The following is a 19,631-nucleotide window of genomic DNA, read 5'->3' on the forward strand; positions in this document are numbered from 1 at the left end:
TAACACGGTGAAACCCCGTCTCTACTAAAAAAAAACTACAAAAAACTAGCTGGGCGAGGTGGCGGGCGCCTGTAGTCCCAGCTACTCGGGAGGCTGAGCCAGGAGAATGGCGTAAACCCGGGAGGCGGAGCTTGCAGTGAGCTGAGATCCGGCCACTGCACTCCAGCCTGGGCGACAGAGCCAGACTCCGTCTCAAAAAAAAAAAAAAAAGAAAATAAATGACATCGCATTTTTGTAAACAATGAATCCCACACCTATGTTATTTATTTCCTCAGCGCTGAGACAGGTCAAGGAAACAGCCCTCCAGTCTTCCTCAAGAAATGTAGACTGAATCAGCATTTACCCTCCCCTGGAAAAACCCAGGAGCTGCGCATTCCTGGGATCTCAGCAGGGCTTTGGGGAAGAACGGAACTGGGCTGGAGTCAGGGTTTCTGGGCTGACTCCACATTTTGCCCGGCTGTCGTCACCTGCGATGGCTGGAGAGTATCTGAAGATGACGGGTGACTCCAGGACCTACGGCTCCCTCCTTAGGAGCAGGGTGGGGGACCAGGTTGCACACAGGTGATGATGGAGGGGGTGGGCTGTCCAGCACACGGCTTGGTGAGCAGGATTTGAGATAGTCACCCCACTTTCTGGTGGGACAGACCCCTACTCCCAGTGACACAAGGTGGTTAGACCCATGGCTGATTTACTGCCTCACTCCCATTCTTTATGGGGCCAGTTTTAACGAGCACCCAAGCAGAAATGCCTTTGACTCCTGGATGGTGAATAACCGTTATTAATAAAGGGGCAAGCGGCTTGTCGTGGAACCTTGCATATTTCCATATTAATAATGCCATAAACTCCCCCACAATGACGTCTCAGCCGCTCGAAATGCAGAGGCTCGTTTCTGCGCACGCAGGGGCTGAGAATGGGGCTAGTGACCTCCAGAAGGAGCAGCACAGCCGGCCCTGCCCGGGAGTCCAGGCCCTGGGTTCTCACTCTCTGGGTTCTCACTCTCCCCCTGCCCAGCTCTCTTCTCTCCCGTGCACGTCCCCATGGGGTCTACCTCTAGGGAGCAAGTAGCCGATTCCATGGGGTGACTGGAGGAGGGTCGGGAAGCTCTGTCTGCTTTCAGATATCTTCCACATGAGTCTATCAATTTGTCTGAGATTCCATCATTTGAAAACTCAATTAACCCGAGGCTTCCAGTTACTCCAAACTCCTGGATTCCTATATGAAAAGGCAAATACCTTAGGGACAGTGTGCACATTTCATCAGTTTTCAGTAATAGGCTGTTGGCAATTAATGTCATTGATTCACATGACATATTTGCTGAGTATCTACTGTGTTCGAGGAGCTGGGAATATGGTGATGAAAACACACACAAAATCCACGCCCTCCGGAAGTTTCAAGTGGAGGGAGATAAACGGTAAACAAATAAATATGTGAAATGTGTAGCACGTCAGATGGTGAGAAACGTGACATGAAATAAAGTGGGGAGGAGAACGGGGAGTAGCTACACTGGGGAATTCGTGGAGTCCCAGGGCCAAGTGCAGATCCTTGGAAGATTCTCTTCGGGGACAGAAGTGCCTGGGAGAGGGAGAATTTGGGGCCACTCCTCCACATAGAGTGGCTTCTGCTCCCCTAGGTCAGGTTCCAGGGGAAGAGAGGTCTCAGAAAGAAATCATGTCTCTCCAGGCTAGGTGCGATGACTCACGCCTGTAATCCCAGCACTTTCGGAGGCCGAGGCAGGCAGATCACCTGAGGTCAGGAGTTTGAGACCAGCCTGGGCAACACGGTAAAACCTTGTCTCTACTAAAAAAAAAAAAAAAAGTACGAAAATTAGCTGGGCGTGGTGGCAGGTGCCTGTAATTCCAGCCACTTGGCTGAGGCAAGAGAATCGCTTGAACCTGGGAGGTGGAGGTTGCAGTGAGCTGAGATTGTGCCATTGCACTCCAGCCTGGGCGACAAGAGTGAGACCTCATCTCAAAAAAAAAAAAAAAAAAGAGAGAGAAATCATGTCTGTCTTCTCTTTCCAGCCAGTGTCCTTAGCTTGTGAAGCTTGGATGACGGCCGGGGCCCTCAGACCCCTTGGCCTCTCCTCAACCCAAGGGCTTCAGAAGCCCAACACCTGTTTGTCATTTCTGTGGCTTCCCAGGGAGTCTTACTCTTCCACTTCAAGCTGCTGGGTTTGACTCTGAGCAGTTTCTGTGCAGCCACAAAGATTCTGATGTGAGGCACACTGCTGTTTCCGAGTACCCCAACCCGTCTCCCCCGATTAAACACTAACCAGGGCTGCCACAGCAAAGTGACTTGAATGGGTGATGTCAACAACAGATTTCCTTTCTCACAGTTCTGGAGGCAGGTGTCCAGGATCAAGGTGATGGCAGGGCTATTGCTTCTGTGGCCTCTCTCCTTGGCTTGTGGATGACCGTTTTCTCTGCATCTTTCCAAGATCTCTTATCTGTGCATGTCGGTGTCCTCACTTCCTCTTCTTATGAAGACACCGGTCATGTTGGGTGAACGTCTGCCTACGTGACCTCATTTTAACTGAGTTATCTTTATAAAGACTGTCTCTAAACATAGTCCCATTCTGAGGTACTAGGTGTTAGGATTTCACCACATAAACTTTGGGGGGACACAGCTCAGCCCATACAATGAGCAACTTGCCCTTTGCAGAAAGTCCATGTGGGAGAGGAGGAGGGGCTTACCCCACACTCTCCATGGCAACCTCTCAGTCTGCCTATTTGGTTCTTTCACAGTCCCATCTTGGCCCTTCCACCAGCAGGCTTTTCTTTTTTCAGATTTTTTTTTTTTTTGAGATGGAGTCTTGCACACCCAACTAATTTTTTTGTATTTAGTGGCAATGGGATTTCCCTATGTTGGTCAGGCTGGTCTTGAACTCCTGACCTCAAGTGATCCACCTGCCTCGGCCTCCCAAAGTGCTGGGATTACAGACAACTCACATCATTCTTTTTTTTTTTCTTTTTTCTTTTTTTTTTTCTTTGAGACGGAGTCTCGCTCTATAGCCCAGGCTGGAGTGCAGTGGCCGGATCTCAGCTCACTGCAAGCTCCACCTCCCGGGTTTACGCCATTCTCCTGCCTCAGCCTCCCGAGTAGCTGGGACTACAGGCGCCCGTCACGTCGCCTGGCTAATTTTTTGTATTTTTTAGTAGAGACGGGGTTTCACGGTGTTAGCCAGGATGGTCTCGATCTCCTGACCTCGTGATCCACCCGTCTCAGCCTCCCAAAGTGCTGGGATTACAGGCTTGAGCCACCGCGCCCGGCCGACACCATTCTTAATCTCTTTATTTAAGCATTACTTTCTCCATGAGCATTACTCATAAATTGCAGTCTCATCTTCTTAGTGGAAATGTTAACTTTTTTTTTCATTAAAGCTATGTTTAGATAATTCTTAAAAATAATTAGGCTGGGTGCGGTGGCTCACGCCTGTAATCCCAGCACTTTGGGAGGCCGAGGCGGGCGGATCACCTGAGGTCGGGAGTTTGAGACCAGCCTGATCAACATGGAGAAATCTCCTTGACTAAAAACACAAAATTAGCCGGGTGTGGTGGCACATGTCTGTAATCCTAGCTACTCGGGAGGCTGAGGCGGGAGAATCGCTTGAACTCGGGAGGTGGAGGTTGTGGTGAGCTGAGATCACACCATTGCACTCCAGCCTGGGCAACAAGAGTGAAACTCTGTCTCAAAAAAAAAAAAAAAAAAATTATTGTGATTAAATATCTTAACTTTTCTAATTGGTTATTGCTAAGTTGTGGAAAATCTATTATTTTGAAAATTTAGCGTATATTCTAGCTACATGGCTGAATTCCTACGAATTTTAATAGTTTTAGAGCTTATTCTTTGTAATTTGTAGATAAACAAAATATCAGCCAATAATGCATTCTTTTCTATGCCATTCTAAAATGTCCAATTCTTATTTCCATTTCATGTATTTATAGTATTGGCTAAAAAAATCTAGAAAAAGGGTAATAATAATGGTTGTAGGAAGTAGTCTTGTTTTGTTTTTAATTTTAACTAGCAGTGTTTAATTTTAACTAGTAGTGTTTTCTAAAGTGTTTCATGCGGTTCTAAGGTTTCTGAATGTTTTGGTAATGCTCGGTTAAACAGAATATATATATATATACACACACTGCACAGCTTCTGAGTCTTAGGTAGGACCGTGCTCACTGTGCATTTTCAGGGGGTGAGGGCAGCAGGCAAGGGCCCCTTCCTCTTTTTCACTTATTTGTAGAGTCTTTCATGCATCAGTTGTTGGGTAGTTGGCCCTCCAAATCTCATGTTGAAATTTGATCTCCAACAGGAAAGGTGGGGCCTATTGCCAGGTGTTTGGATCATGGAGGTGGATCCCTCATGAAGGACTTGGTGCTGTCCTCAGTAAGTTCCAGCTCTTTTGGTTCCCAGGAGAACTGGTTGTTGAAAAGAACCTGGGATTTCCTCCCCATCTCTCTCTTCCTTCTTCCCTTGCTATGTGATGCCTGCTCTCCTTCCCCTTCTGCAATGAGTGGAAGCAGCCTGAGGTGTTCACTAGAAGCAGATACTGGCATCATGCTTCTGACACAGTCTGCAGAACGGGGAGCCAGTTAAACCTCTTTTCTTTGTAAATTACCCAGCCTCTGCTATCCCTTTCTAGCAATGCAAATGGACTAAGACAGTTGTCTGGGGGCACACTTGGGGAAACGCTGCTTTAGAATTTCCCTGGGATGTATGCTGCGAGCAGTTGGGCTGAAATGATATTCTCTGTAATAAAATAAGTATCTTCCTAGTTCTGGAATATTCACTTTGGTTATCTTTGGCTCATGGAATTGGACTGGGAGAGTCAAGTGATTAAAATGAAGTTATTCTTTTTATTTTCATATTATCAAAGGGTTTTAAATAAACTAGTATTAGCTTTAAAATTAAACGAGCCCATGAAATGCAAACACTTCCGGAGGGACGGCATCTTCAGTATGGATTTGATCAGACTTGTTCTCTGTGAGAAAGGAAGGTGCCATCTGAGAGTTCCTGTGTGTGTGTAGGGAGCTGAAAGAGGAAGCCAGGATCGAGGTGGCAGTTGGAGGCACACCACTGACTGGGTGACATCATTTTGCTGCTTGATTGGTTGGCAGCCGGAGGCCTTTAGGGACCTGAGCTTTTTTTTCTGCCCATTTCAGTTGTAGCCAAATTCACCATCAGCAAGTTGAGTGAAAATCTTTCAGGCCAGTTGCTCACACATTTGGTGGATGAAATCAAATATTCGAATCACTTTTTCTCGCATTCAACAAATTCAATTTTTATGTAAAATCATCTCCTAACTCTTCAGAAAGCTGTTTCTTCTAAGAAGGCACAAGTTCAACACTCCTTTTCAAATAAATATAATTTCTTGAAAGCCAAAAATTATAGCTTTTAATGATGTTTTTCTTTCCTTGTGATGAAATAGCTCTCATCTTGGGCTATTTAGTGGCAGTATTTGAATTTTCTTTCTCTCTCTTTTCTCCCCCAATCCCCTTCCTCTCTCCTCCCCTTCTTTCTTCCCTCTTTCTATATCTTCTTTCTTTCCTTCCTTTCTTCCTGGGAGAAGGCATTAGGAGGGGAAACTGTCTCTTCTGAAATGGCCTCTTCAAAATGCCTTTATTAAAGTCACCTATTGGTAGGATCTAGGAGATCCACCAAAGAAAAGAAATAACAACAGCAGCAGCCCCTCCTCCTCCTCCTAATGTCTAAGCACTTTCCATATGAGAGGGACTATTCTAAGTGCTTTGCATTGAGCCTCACAACTTACCTGTGAACAGGAATTATCCAGAGATCTGAGGAAACAGAGAGGTTAAGTAATTCACTCAAGATCACAGTTAGTAAATTACAGAGCCAGAAATTGAATCCATGCATCTTCCACTATCTACTCCAACCAGCTAAATTTATTGTACAAGTTAGAAATTATGAGTGACTTCAAATTAAGGCATTTCCCTTGAGGGAAGAAAAAAAGATGAATCTGTTGATACTCTGGTGGAAAGAGAGAGAGAGCAGGGGAAAGGGGAAAAAATTTCAGAAGAAATGAATCAACAGATGATCTGATGTCAGAACTCCCTTCATTTACTAGTAAGGAAACTGAGGCCCAGAGAGGGGAGGGGCCCAGTCTTGGTTGTAGCAGGTGCTGTTGGTTCAGAGCCTGGTGTGGAGTCCAGGTTTGGTGGTTTCCAAACCAGTCCTCCTCTCCTTCCATCTCACCGGGCTGCCTTCCAAATAATATATGTTTTAAGGCTCCAATGTAGTTGTTTTTAGAATGTCAAAGCCATTAGAAATTCCAAGTGATGGAATGAAATTAACAAGAGCCTATTTTCCCTTTCAAAAAGTGGGAGAAGCTCCCAGACTTGCTACTGAAGCTTGAGGACATGACTTGTAGTTCTATTTACATTTACAGCTCAACTTCCATTTCACACCTCAGAAACAGGGCCCCGATCAAAGCTGAGGCGTCCCGTTTCTTCTGTCATTCAAAGATCATATGCAGTATTTTGTGTTATCTTCTCCGTTGGGGTCAAAGCCGACTGACTTGGTAAATACTGGGAACTTCCTCACGAAGACATCCAGACGGACGCTGGTAGGTCTGTTGTAGAACCAGACAAGATTTACAACATTTCCCCCTTTTGAGATTCTCTCGCCCCCAATTTTTGGATTTTATGGTTTCTATGGCATCCTGGGCTTCTGCCTGGCATGGGGTTCAGTTTCAGCCACACCACTTGGTGTGTGTGTGACTTTTATTAATCACAACATCTAACACTGTTAATAGCATTTATTTTGTGCCAGATGGTTTCCTCTAGCACTCCCTGTATGTTAACTCATTTATACTTTTAACAACCTTCTCAGGCTGAATAACAGCTCCCCAATGAGGTTCACATCTTAATTCCTGGAACCTGTGCGTATGTTAGCTTAGATGGCAGAAGGGACTTTGCAGATGTAAAATCTAATTCAGGATTTTTTTGTTTTGTTTTTTAGAGACGGGGTCTCACTGTATTGTCCAGGCTGGTCTTGAACACCTGGGCTCAAGTGGTCCTCCCTCCTTGGCCTCCCAGCGTGCTAGGATTACAGGCATGAGCCACAACACCCGGCTGAATTAGGAATCTTGAGATGGGAAGATTGCTCTGGATTTGAGTGGGCTCAAGGTAATCATGAGGGTCCTTTACGCGAGCGAGGGAGGAGGTCAGGGAGAAGAGAAGATGCTGACATTGAAGATGGAGGAAGGGGCTGGGAGCAGCTTCAAAAAGCAGAGGCAAATCTTCCCCTGGAGCCTCCAGAAGGAACCAGCCCTGTGGATGCCTTGATTTTAGCTCCGTAACACTCCATTTAAACCTCTGACTTTCAGAACGATAAAAGACAAAATGCTTTAAGCCAGTACATTTGTGGTCATTTGTTACAGCAGCTATGGGAAACGAATCCAGGTAGGCACTTTTATCATCTTCGTTTTACCTATGAGGAGACCGAGGCTCAGGCCCAAGATCACACAGTCAGAAAATGGCACACCTCGGACCAAACATTTTTCTCTCTGGTTCCAGAGATGGTCCATTTGACTAATATGATGTTTGACCTAAGGCAAGTTACTTAACTTCATCATCCTCAGTTTTGTCGTCTCTATTAATCCTTATATTACTGGATAAGAGGACTAAGTGAGATATAGCACATAATATCCTAGGTGTGGTCGTGGTAATGATGATCATGACAACAATAAAAGATGCCACTTGTGAGGCGCAGGAAATCAGCACTGCACAAGCTTTGGTGCAGAGTGTGAAGTAGGGAGAGACGTAGATTGTTTCCCAAAGGGGGCTTCTGCTTGTGTCTTCTGGTTTTCCTTTGGCTTTGTTCTCAGCCATCAAATGCCTCTTTTCTGTTTTTCTTTTTTTTTGTTTTTTGAGATGAAGTCTCACTCTGTTGCCAGGCTGGAGTGCAGTGGCATAATCGAGGCTCACTGCAACCTCCACCTCCTGTGTTCAAGTGATTCTCCTGCCTCAGCCTCCTGAGTAGCTGGGACTACAGGTAGGTGCCACCACACCCAGCTAATTTTTGTATTTTTTAGTAGAGATGGGATTTCACCGTGTTGGTCAGGCTGGTCTCGATCTCCTGACCTCATGATCCACCCCACCTCGGCCTCCCAAAGTGCTGGGATTATAGGCACGAGCCACTGTGTCCAGCCCAAATGCCTCTTCTCACAATTCCACCTTAGCAGCTCTCCTCACACGCCAGCTCCTTGTCCCAGCCCCACACACATATTCACAACTAGCTCTTTTTTTTTTTTTTTTTAAGACAAAGTCTTGCGCCATCAATGAAGCTGGAGTGCAGTGGCACAATCCACGCTCACTGCAACCTCCACCTCCTGGATTTAAGCGATTCTCCTGTCTCAGCCTCCCGAGTAGCTGGGATTACAGGCATGCACCACAATGTCTGGCTAATTTTTGTAATTTTAGTAGAGATAGGGTTTCGCTATTTTGGCCCGGCTGGTCTGGAACTCATGGTCTCAAGCAATCAGTCTGCCTCGGCCTCCCAAAGTGCTGGGATTACAGGTGTGAGACCCCACACCGGGTCCCTAGCTCAAATTTTTAACCAGCCCTTTTATGCCAAAATCCAGGGGGTACGGCAGACTCCACATAGGAGACTGTCATCTGTGCCAGGGCTGACGGAGACCTTTGGGACACCCTGCTTGCTGTCCCAGCAGCCCCTGGCCAAGCTGACAGTTCAGACCCAAGTTGAGAGAGAAGTGCTAATGTCAGAATGGGGAAAGCAGATTTTGAGAGAAAAGACCAAAGTAGATACATATGCGTATATGGAACTTTTTTCTGATCATAAAAGGACTCTATGTTCATTGTACAAAATATAGAAGTGTATTAAGAGTAAAAGTCCCCCATAATTTTACACTAGAGAGAATCGCTGTTAATGTCTTCCGTGTATTTTCTACTAATCTTTTTTTTCTGCATGTATAAATACTGTGAACAATTTTGTGTCTTTTCTTTTTGCAGTTAACGGTATATTGTAATCGCCTCTTTATACCATTAACTTGTGTTCAAAAGTTTTATTTTTATTAATTCTATAAGATATTTTATTTATATTCCATTCTCTTTATATCTAGATGGAAACCAAGAATGAGTCTCACTAGTATTCTAAAGATTTCTTATTACTTTCTTGTTGATTATTTGGGTCTTCTTCTTTTTTTTTTTTTTTGGTAGCGCAAGAACCCAGCAGAGTCGAGTTTCAATGGGAGCAGGATGGAGAAGAGGTTGAGAAAGTGAGTCTTGTTGCATAGGGGCTGTGCATGTGTGTGTATATCTTTGTGGAGTGAAGAGGGTGTGGCCTTGATATCCGGAGGTCTCCCCATATGCCCTTCATGGGGCTTCTTGGATTCCACCGTTGTATTTCAGAAGCTCATCAGTTGAAGAAGCTGCATAAAGCTTGTTCTGAGATGTGGCTTTTTGTGAGCTGGGGCCTAATACAGCAAAACAAAGAAACAAGGTTTACAATCTTTCTGATGGGTTTCCTATTTATTTATTTATTTGTGAGACAGAGTTTGGCTCTTGTTGCCCAGGCTGGAGTGCAATGGTGCAATCTTGGCTCACTGCAGCCTCCGCTTCTCTGGTTCAAGAGATTCTCCTGCTTCAGTCTCCCAAGTAGCTGGGATTAACAGGTGCCCATCACCATGCCCAGCTAATTTTTTGTAATTTTAGTAGAGATGGCGTTTCACCATGTTGGCTAGGCTGGTCTTGAACTCCTGACCTCAGGTGATTCACCTGCCTCAGCCTCCCAAAGTGCTGGGATTACAGGCATCAGCACCGCGCCCGGCCGGATTTCCTCATTTTTTTCAGGCTTGAAATTTGAAGACATTAATAATAACTTCCTACGGTGCATTTTTTCAAAAGCATGAGAAAGCTCCAGTTTGGAACAAGTGCTGGGATGGACGGTGAGTCAGGGTCAAGTTCTGGGCTGCCTTCGCACCTGGGCTTGTCTTTATCCAAGCTTGTGGTAGCCATTCTCCAAAGATGACCCCCTAATCAACCATGCCTCCCAGTATTTCTTCCCTTGTATAGTCCTCTTCCCTTGAATCCTGGCCAGATCTGTGACTTGATTTTGACCCATAGAATGTAGCAGAAGAGCCTGCATGGCTTCTGAGGCTGCAGCTTTTGGGAGAGGCCATCTACCACTGATGACAGACATGCAGTGTGGAAGCCAAACCAGCCATGTGGGGAGGCTACCTGGACAGAGGTACAGGGCCAGCACCAGCTGTGTGTGGAGCCAGACATGTGAGTAAAGAAGTCATCTTTGATGTACGGCCAAGTTGAGCCTTCAGATGACTCTGATTCCAGCCACCTTCAGACTGCAACCACATGAAAGACCCTAAATAGAAGCCTCCCAGCTGATTCCAGTTAACCCACAGTGCTGAAGGGGATAATAATAAATTGTTGTTTTAAGCCACTAAGTTTTGTGGGGCTTTGTTGTATAGCAATAGATTATCCAAACTAATTTATTGCAAGGTATTCTAGGTGTCCGTTGAGCTCAGGAAACTGGGAACTCCTTCAAGACAAGGCCTGCATCTTAGCATTTTTGTTATCGTGAGAGCTAAATCCTTCGGCATGGAGAGGCAAACCTGGAATGTTCAAACAGTACTTTGTTAAAAGTCCCGGGATAACAGAAGCAGCAAATGCAGAGAAGTATATGAAATGCTAATCTATCTACAAAATGTATCTTACTCGTTTTCTTCTTGGGTCCACCATGCCTAGTAGAGACAGGGTTTCACTATGCTGGCCCAGCTGGTCTGGAACTCATGGCCTCAAGCAATCAGTCCGCCTAGGCCTCCCAAATGCCCAGGGGCTGGGGAGTCCAGTACACCAGAGGGTCCCCAGCCCTGACTGGGGACTACTGCAGGCACATGCTTCTGTTCCAGGCACTTGACTAGCTTCTAGGTGACAGAGGCCATTTTTTTCTTTATATACTTTTGAAAGAGTAAATATACTGATTTAAAATCAATTGGTTTAAAATGGAAAGATACAAGTCTCCCCTCATCCCCGTCCACAGCCATCTGATTCCCTCCTAAAGGCTCCAATAATACCAGTTTCTCGTGTACTGTCCTGGAAATATTAGATCACCTATATAAGCATTTTATATGTGCATATGCTATGCATCTATCTGCACATAGATGTAATAAATATGCTATGTACACTAGCATACCATGTGCACTTTTTTCATATAATAATATATCTTGGAGATCTTCCCATATCGTTCTTTTTTGTGGCTACTTAGTGTTCTGTTGTTTCATCGTACCACAATTTATTGAATATCCTCTTGTTGAGAGACATTTAGAATATTGTCAATATTTTGCTGTTAAAAACAACACTGCTATGAATACCGTATGTTATAATATTACAACATATACCAGAACCACTTCGCATATGTGTATTCCTCTGGAGAGTGTATTCCTAGGACTAGCATTGTTGGGTCCAGCTGTCTGAATTCATGGTTCTCATGGGAGATGGGGCCTTCTCTGGAGAAACTCCATCTGGGCACTAAAATGCCCAGAGACAATACTCACACTTAGGGATGGTTGCAGCCACAGCAGGATCTGTTAGGCCTGGAGAGATTCTGATTTCCTCCCTGACAGTCCAAGGCAGGGAGTGCTGGTTGGTGAGTTTGTGTGAAGGGCCAGAGAGTGAGGGGCCTCGGAGGGGACTGGCCTGGAAAGATAGAGCATTACACTCTTCTTTAGGGTGGGAACCAGGGAGGTATTTTCCCGTGTACAGCTGAGTTTATCTGGGTACTGGGGGAGAACAAGGACTGAGTTACTTGCTGAATCTTACCCATCAAGAAACTTTCCCAAGTTTTCAAGAATAGACCAGGCTCTGGCCCTGCCTCCTGGCAATTGAAAGTTTAAAAGTACCTTTTCACTCATGAGTGATCTCCAGCTAGATTTTTGGCCAAATTAGACTGTCCTTTCCCCTAAACTAGAAGCAGAGGCTTTGTGGTGCTGAAGGTTAGTAGGAATCATTACTTTAGCTCTGTTAGTTGAAGTTCTTGAAAAGAGCCAAAAGATGGCACTAGACACAAATGATTCCACCTGGCTCCAAGGCCACCGCTGCTTTCAGGGACGCCGCCAAAGCCAGATCCTGCTTGAGCTTCCTGCCTTTTCCTAAGCTTCTGAAGCACATAATCCTTACTAGAACATGATGTTAATGAGGATGCCAAAAATGGGAAAGGAAGCAGAATGAAAGCAAGCCAACAAACAGAACAATGCCAAGCGAATAAATAAAACGGTTCTGCTCGTGTGACAGAGGGTGGACGGGCGGGTGGGCTCCTACAGCAGGCCGACTCCCAAAGCAATGAGAGACCTTTAGGGCAGCTTGCTTGCTCTCCCTCTATTTCCATCCAGATGGGTCTTATTCAGGCGCTGTGGGTGTAGGCTAGATGGTGGTGGCTTAAGTTTTCATTCTGCATCTCCTAAGCAAGACCTTGCAAAGTCCCAGCCCTGGAGGCATCTTTGTCAGGGCTATCCTTACACCCTCTGTGGCTCTAGCCTTGGGACCATGGCCTTGGCCTGTCTGCTGCATCCCACATCCCATCTGTCCAGCCATGTGCAGCCCTCACACAGCCCCAGGGCTCCTCTCCCATCTTCTCGAGGGGCCTTCTGCCACCAGGCAGAATGTAGTCATTCCAGGGTAATTCCCGACAAGAGTCAGGGCTGGGGACCCTCTGGTGTACTGGACTCCCCAACCCCTGGGCATGAAGGTGACAGTGGTGGGGACAGCACTGATGTAACTGTCATAGCACTGGCGCTTCGTAAGTAGCTAATGAATAAACCAAACAGCGAGCGAAACTCCTTTGTCTGGATGGGACAAAGGAGTTTCAGAAGGTTACAGGGAGGGCTGGTGTTGTGAGGAGAAGCCCAGGTCATTGCCTTTATTCCCTCCTCCTGACCACCAGGGCTGATACAGTTTGGCTGTGTCCCCTCCCAAATCTCAACTTGAATTCTATCTCCCGAATTCCCACGTGCTGTGGGAGGGACCCAGAGGGAGAAGTAATTGAATCCTGGGAGTCGGTCTTTCCCATGCCATTGTTGTGATAGTAAATAAGTCTCACGAGATGTGATGGGTTTATCAGGGGTTTCTGGTTTTGCTTCTTCCTCATTTTTCTCTTGCTGCCGCCATGTAAGGAGTGCCTTTTGCCTCTCGCCATGATTCTGAGGCCTCCCCAGCCATGTGGAACTGTAAATCCAATTAAACCTCTTTTTCTTTCCAGTCTTGGGTATGTCTTTATCAGCACCGTGAAAATGGACTAATACAATAAATTGGTACCAGTAGAGTGGGGCGTTGCTGAAAAGATACTTGAAAATGTGGGGCCTGGCGCGGTGGCTCACGCCTGTAATCCCAGCACTTTGGGAGGCCGAGGCAGGTGGATCACAAGGTCAGGAGATTGAGACCATCCTGGCTAACGTGGTGAAACCCCGTCTCTACTAAAAAAATACAAAAAAATTAGCTGGGTGTGGCAGCGGGCGCCTGTAGTCCCAGCTACTCGGGAGGCTGAGGCAGGAGAATGGCATTAACTCCGGAGGTGGAGCTTGCAGTGAGCCGAGATCGCGCCACTGCACTCCAGCCTGGGCGAGGGAGCGAGACTCCGTCTCAAAAAAAAAAAAAGAAAAAAAGAAAATGTGGAAGTGACTTTGGAACTGAGTAACAGGCAGAGGTTGGAACAGTTTAGAGGGTTCAGAAGAAGACAGGAAAATGTGGGAAAGTCTGAAGCTTCCTAGAGACTTGTTGAATGGCTTTGACAAAAATACTGATAATGATATGGACAGTGAAATCCAGGCTGAGGTGGTCTCAAATGTAGATGAGGAACTTGTTGGGAACTGGAGCAAAGGTGACTCTTGTTATGTTTTAGCAAAGAGACTGGCAGCATTTTGCCCCTGCCCTAGAGATTTGTTCAAAGAACTTGAGAGAGATGATTTAGGATATCTGACAGAAGAAATTTCTAAGCAGCAAAGCATTCAAGATGTGACTTGGGTGCTGTTAAAAGCATTCTGTTTTAAAAGGGAAACAGAGCACAAATATTCAGAAAATTTGCAGCCTGATGATGCAGTAGAAAAGAAAAACCCATTTTTTGAGGAGAAATTCAAGCTGGCTGCAGAAATTTGCGTTAAGTAACAAGGAGCTGTGTGTTAATCCCTAAGACAATGGGGAAGATGTCTCCAGGGCATGTCATAGGTCTTCACGGCAGCCCTGCCATTACAGACCTGGAAGCCTAGGGAAGAAAAAATGGTTTCATGTGCTGGGCCCAGGATCCACATGCTGTGTGCAGTGGAGGGACTTGGTGCCCTGCACCCCAGCTGCTCCAGCTGTTGCTAAAAGGGGCCAAGGTACAGCTCGGCCCATGGTTTCAGAAGGTGCAAACCCCAAACCTTGGCAGCTTCCATGTGGTGCTGAGCCTGTGGGTGCACAGAAGTCAAGAATTGAGGTTTGGGAACCTCCATTTAGATTTCAGCAGATGTATGGAAATGTCTGGATGCCCAGGCAAAAATTTGCTGCAGGAGCAGGGCCCCCATGGAGAACCTCTGCTCGGGCAATGGGGAAGGGAAATGTGGGGTCAGAGGCCCCACACAGAGTCCCTACTGAGGCACTGCCTAGTGGAGCTGTGAGAGGACGGCCACCATCCTCCAGACCCCAGAATGGGGGATCCACCGACAGCTTGCACCGTGTGCCTGGAAAAGCTGCAGACACTCAATGCCAGCCTGTGAAAGCAGCCGGGAGCAGGGATATACCCTGCAAAGCCACAGGGGTTGAGTTGCCCAAGACTGTGGGAGCCCACCTTTTGCATCAGCGCGACCTGGATGTGAGACCTGGAGTCAAAGGAGATCATCTTGGAGCTTTAAAATTTGACTGCACCTGCTGGATTTTGGATTTGCATGGGGCCTGTAACCCCTTTGTTTTGGCCAATTTCTCCCATTCGGAACAGCTGTATTTACCCAATACCTGTACCCCCATTGTTTCTGAGAAGTAACTAGCTTGCTTTTGATTTTACAGGCTTATAGGTGGAAGAGACTTGCCCTGTCTCAGATGAGACTTTGGAGCGTGGACTTTTGGGTTAACGCTGAAATGAGTTAAGACTTTGGAGGACTTTTGGGAAGGCATGATTGGTTTTGAAATGTGAGGACATAAGATTTAGAGGGGCCAAGGGTAGAATGATATGGCTTGGCTACATCCCCACTCAAATCTCAACTTGAATTGTATCTCCCAGAATTACCATGTGTTGTGGGAGGGATCCAGTGGGAGGTAATTGAATTATGGGGGCTGGTCTTTCCCATGCCATTCTTGTGATAGTGAGTAAGTCTCACGAGATCTGATGGGTTTATCAGAGGTTTCTGCTTTTGCTTCTTCCTCATTTTTCTTCTTGCTGCCGCCATGTAAGAAGTGCCTTTTTCCTCCTGCCATGATTCTGAGGCCTTCCCAGTCATGTAGAACTGTAAGTCCAATTAAACTTATTTTTGTTCCCAGTTTTAAGTATGTCTTTATCAGCAGCGTAGAAATGAACTAATACAAGGACTTATGGAGAATTGTACCTGTGTGAGCCTTGTGGAAATTTTTGATAGTAGCTTCTGGGGCCTCTCTCCAGTTCTCCTTTTTTCCCTTTGTTCCTTCCTTCCTGTCTCCTGAGTAAGGCCTTGCAGAGGGTGGAAAGGCCATCACTGCCAGGCATGATGCAGAGATTTGTTCTTTTTTTTTTTTTTTGAGACAGAGTCTTGCACTGTCGCCCGGGCTGGAGTGCAGTGGTGCAATCTCGGCTCACTGCAAGCTCTGGCTCCTGGGTTCACGCAATTCTTCTGCCTCAGCCTACTGAGTAGCTGGGATTACAGGCACACACCACCACACCTGGCTAATGTTTTGTATTTTTAGTAGAGATGGGGTTTCATTATGTTGGCCAGACTGCTCTCCAACTCCTGACCTTGTGATCAGCCCACTTAGGCCTCCCAAAGTGCTGGGATTACAGGTGTGAGCCACCACACCTGGCCAGAGCTTTGTGGTTTTTTTTTTTTTTTTTAATGTATATGTCTGGTGGAGTGAGACCTGTTAGCTGGAGGGCTTCCTTTCCAGAAACTGAAGTAGCTCTGGGGTGGTGGAGAATGCTCTCTGCCTAAAGAGAACTGGCCAAGGGCAGTGGCCTGAAAATGCTGCCTATGGTACACTGCTGTCCTCCTGTCCCACTGGGAAGTGTATCTGCCCTGCGGAAGAGGGAACATTTCCTTTCCCCAAGCAAGGGGGTGCTAACGGAGAGATTTTAGGTTTGGACAAAGGTCAGGGGATGGTGGAACTTGTTGGCACCCAGAGTGGGCTGTGGCCTCCTCCTCTTCCCCAAGACTGGTCTTCATCACTTTGCACCACCTGCTGCATGTTTACTGTCATTGATTATGTCGTAAGTCTGGGCTGCTTCTGGTTCTTCTTGGTGCTCGGCACAAGTGACGTCTGATGCAGGTATGAGTGACACTCAGGTTATGATATTCCAATACCCAGGGGCTCCATGGAGAAGGTGAAGGGCCAGCCACATTAATAAGATTCAAGTCTTCAGCTAGACATGAAAAGAGGAGAGGAATATGAAATACAGAGAAGGAAGAGGCCAAGCAATAGAGAAAAATGAAAATCATTAGATATTCGGTGAGCCTATTTCCAGAACCAGGTGAAGCAGGAAATGAACTGGAGAACTGCACAAAGCCTGGCTTTCAAAGACCAGACATTTCCTGGGGGCAAAAGAAGTGGGGGAAAAAAGCACAGATCTGTCCTATAAAGCAATCCTTTTCTTACTTTTTGCAGATGCCTGGAGTATTAACCAAAAGGATGAGAAAACAGTCCAGCTTCACATACAGCTTCTCAAGTCAGGCAGCTCTGTTCCTGTAACACCACTGAGCTGTACAGTTCCTGGGCAGACTCCTCGACAGGGAAGGTGATGGGCTCTTTGCCTCTCTCCCCCAAAGGGGATAAAGAGCGTCACTTACTGGCCAGTTAGTAAATGCCAGTTTCTGTGCTAAGTTGTGCACATAGATCTCTTTACTGAGAGCACGCATTGCCTCTATAAGCTAGGTTCTACTGTCATCCCCATTTTACAGAGGAGGACACTGAGGCTCTGTAAGGTCATGGAACTTGCTGGAGGAGTCTGCACTGGTACTGAGCCTGACCGGAAGTCAGGATTCAGCTCCAGAAGCTCCACCCAATGTTGCTTTCATTAGTAGTGAAATGGATCTTGCTGCTTATGCTCAAGTCCATACGTCTAAGCATCCAGAGGAAACCAGGCTCTTACATTTGGGAAAAAGAAGACAGAAAAATTGTCCTGCTGCCACTCCCACCCTCCCTGCATTCGTGTTGCCTCTGTTCTTCCTGCCTTTTGTCATTTGATGGCTCTCCCTTGGCCCCTGTCAAAGCCTGGCCACCATCAGGGAGAAGGGACAATTGGGGATTGCTCAAAAGCATTCTGAGAAAGAGGTTTGGGCAGAACAGAAAAAGGAATGATTAGGCCACCTTGGCCCCCTGTGGCAAGTGGGGCAGGGAAGCACAAAGCCCGTGGTGTTGGCAGTACACTCTCCTGCTGCTCCCTTTTTCTTCTCTAGGAGCTCCCTCCATCCATCCCTTCTGGGCAGGTGAGAGGAGGCTGCTGCCACTTGGCTGGCTTTGCCACTGCCACTGCCCCTGCCTTAGTTCCATGCCCTTAAACAGTGTGCTCTGAGGAGGCCCTGGTTGGGAAGACAGGCAGTGGTGGTGACTTAGGGATGCCACCCAGGGAGGGCAGGGACTACCAGTAAGGTTGTCCCTCCTTGAAAGGAGCGGAGGGGATGGGGATGGAGAGCCGGCAGGAATTTGGCACCTGCCATGCCCCAGGCACGCAGCCACACACTCCCCATCTTGCTTAAACCTAAGGACACTTCCGCCTGTGTGGGGGAAGGCCCATCACCGCCCAGCTGGCACTCCCACCCCGGCGCAGGGAGCCACCAACCCGATGGCTGTGGGCCAGTGAAGCGTTTTGTTATGTGACCCTTCTGCTACAACTCACTGGGCCAGGGGTGGCCCCAGATTGTCTCCTGGCACAACCTGCTGAGCTAGAGCAATTAGATTCTTTCTCTCATCTTGAACTTGAACTAAGAAATGAGGAAAGGTTGCTAGGTGTCAGTGGCAGAGGTTAGGATGTTCAAGTGAGGGGGGAATAGAAACCCAGCTTGAAGCCTGCTGATAGAGAGAAGAGATTAAAAACCTGAAAAGCAATGTACAGATTCAACGCCATTTTCTCTATTGCATTGCCTCTTCCCTCAAGGCTATTCCTATCAAACCACAAACGTCATTTTTCACAGAATTAGAAAAAACTAGGAACTCAAAAAGAGCTTGAATAGCCAAGGCAATCCTAAGCAAAAAGAACAAAGCTGGAGGTATCACATTATCTGACTTCAAACTATACTACAAGGCTACAGTAACGAAAACAGCATGGTACTGGTACAAACACAGACACAGACCAATGGAACAGAATAGAGAACCCAGAAATAAAGCCACACACCTACAACTATCTCATCTTTGACAAGGTGAACAACGGTAAGCAATGGGGAAAGAATGTCCTCTTCAATGAATGATGCTGGGATAACTTGCAAGCCATATGCAGAAGAATGAAACTGGACCCCTACCTTTCACCATACACAAAAATTTACTGAAAGATGTATTAAGGATTTAAATGTAAGACCTCAAACTATAAGAATCCTGGGGAAAAAAGACTAAGAAGTAACATTCTTTCTAGTTACTATATAATATAATATTATATTATTATAATTATTGGATTTGGCAAACAATTTATGACTAAATAATCAAAAGCAATTGCAACAAAAACAAAAATTGACAAATGGGACCTAATTAAACTAAAGAGCTTCTGCACAGCAAAAGAAACTATCAATAGAGTAACCAGACCACCTACAGAATAGGAGAAGATATTCAAAAACTATGTATCTGACAAAGGTCTAATACCTAGAATCTGTAAGACACTTAATTCAATAAGCAAAAACCAAAGATCCCGTTAAAAATTGGGCAAAGGATATAAAGAGACACTTCTCAAAAGAAGACATACAAGCAGCTAATATATGAAAAAATGCTCAACATCACTAATCATTAGATAATTGCAAATCAAAACCACAATGAGACACCATCTTACACCAGTCAGAATAGCTACTTAAAAGTAAAAATATAACATGCTGGTGAGGCTGCAGAGTAAAGGGAATGCTTATACATTGCTGGTGAGAATATAAATTATTTCAGCCTCAATGGAAAGCAGTTTGGCAATTTCTGAAAGAACTTAAGACAGAAATACCGTTTGACCCAGCCATCCCATTACTGGGTATATACCCAGAGGAAAATAAATTCTACCAAAAAGACACATGCACTCGTATGTTCATTGGAGCACTATTCACAATAACAAAGACATGGAATCAACTTAGGTGTCCATCAACAGTGGATTGGATAAAGAAGATGTGATGCATATACACCATGGAATACCATACAGCCATATAAAAGGACAAAATCATGTCATTTGTAGCAATATGGATGTAGCCACAGGCCATGATATTAAGCAAATTAATTCAGGAACAGAAAATCAAATATTGAATGTTCTCG

This window comes from Trachypithecus francoisi, unplaced genomic scaffold, assembly GCF_009764315.1.
Source record: "Trachypithecus francoisi isolate TF-2019V2 unplaced genomic scaffold, Tfra_2.0 Lachesis_group13, whole genome shotgun sequence".
NCBI classification, from domain to species: Eukaryota; Metazoa; Chordata; class Mammalia; order Primates; family Cercopithecidae; genus Trachypithecus; species Trachypithecus francoisi.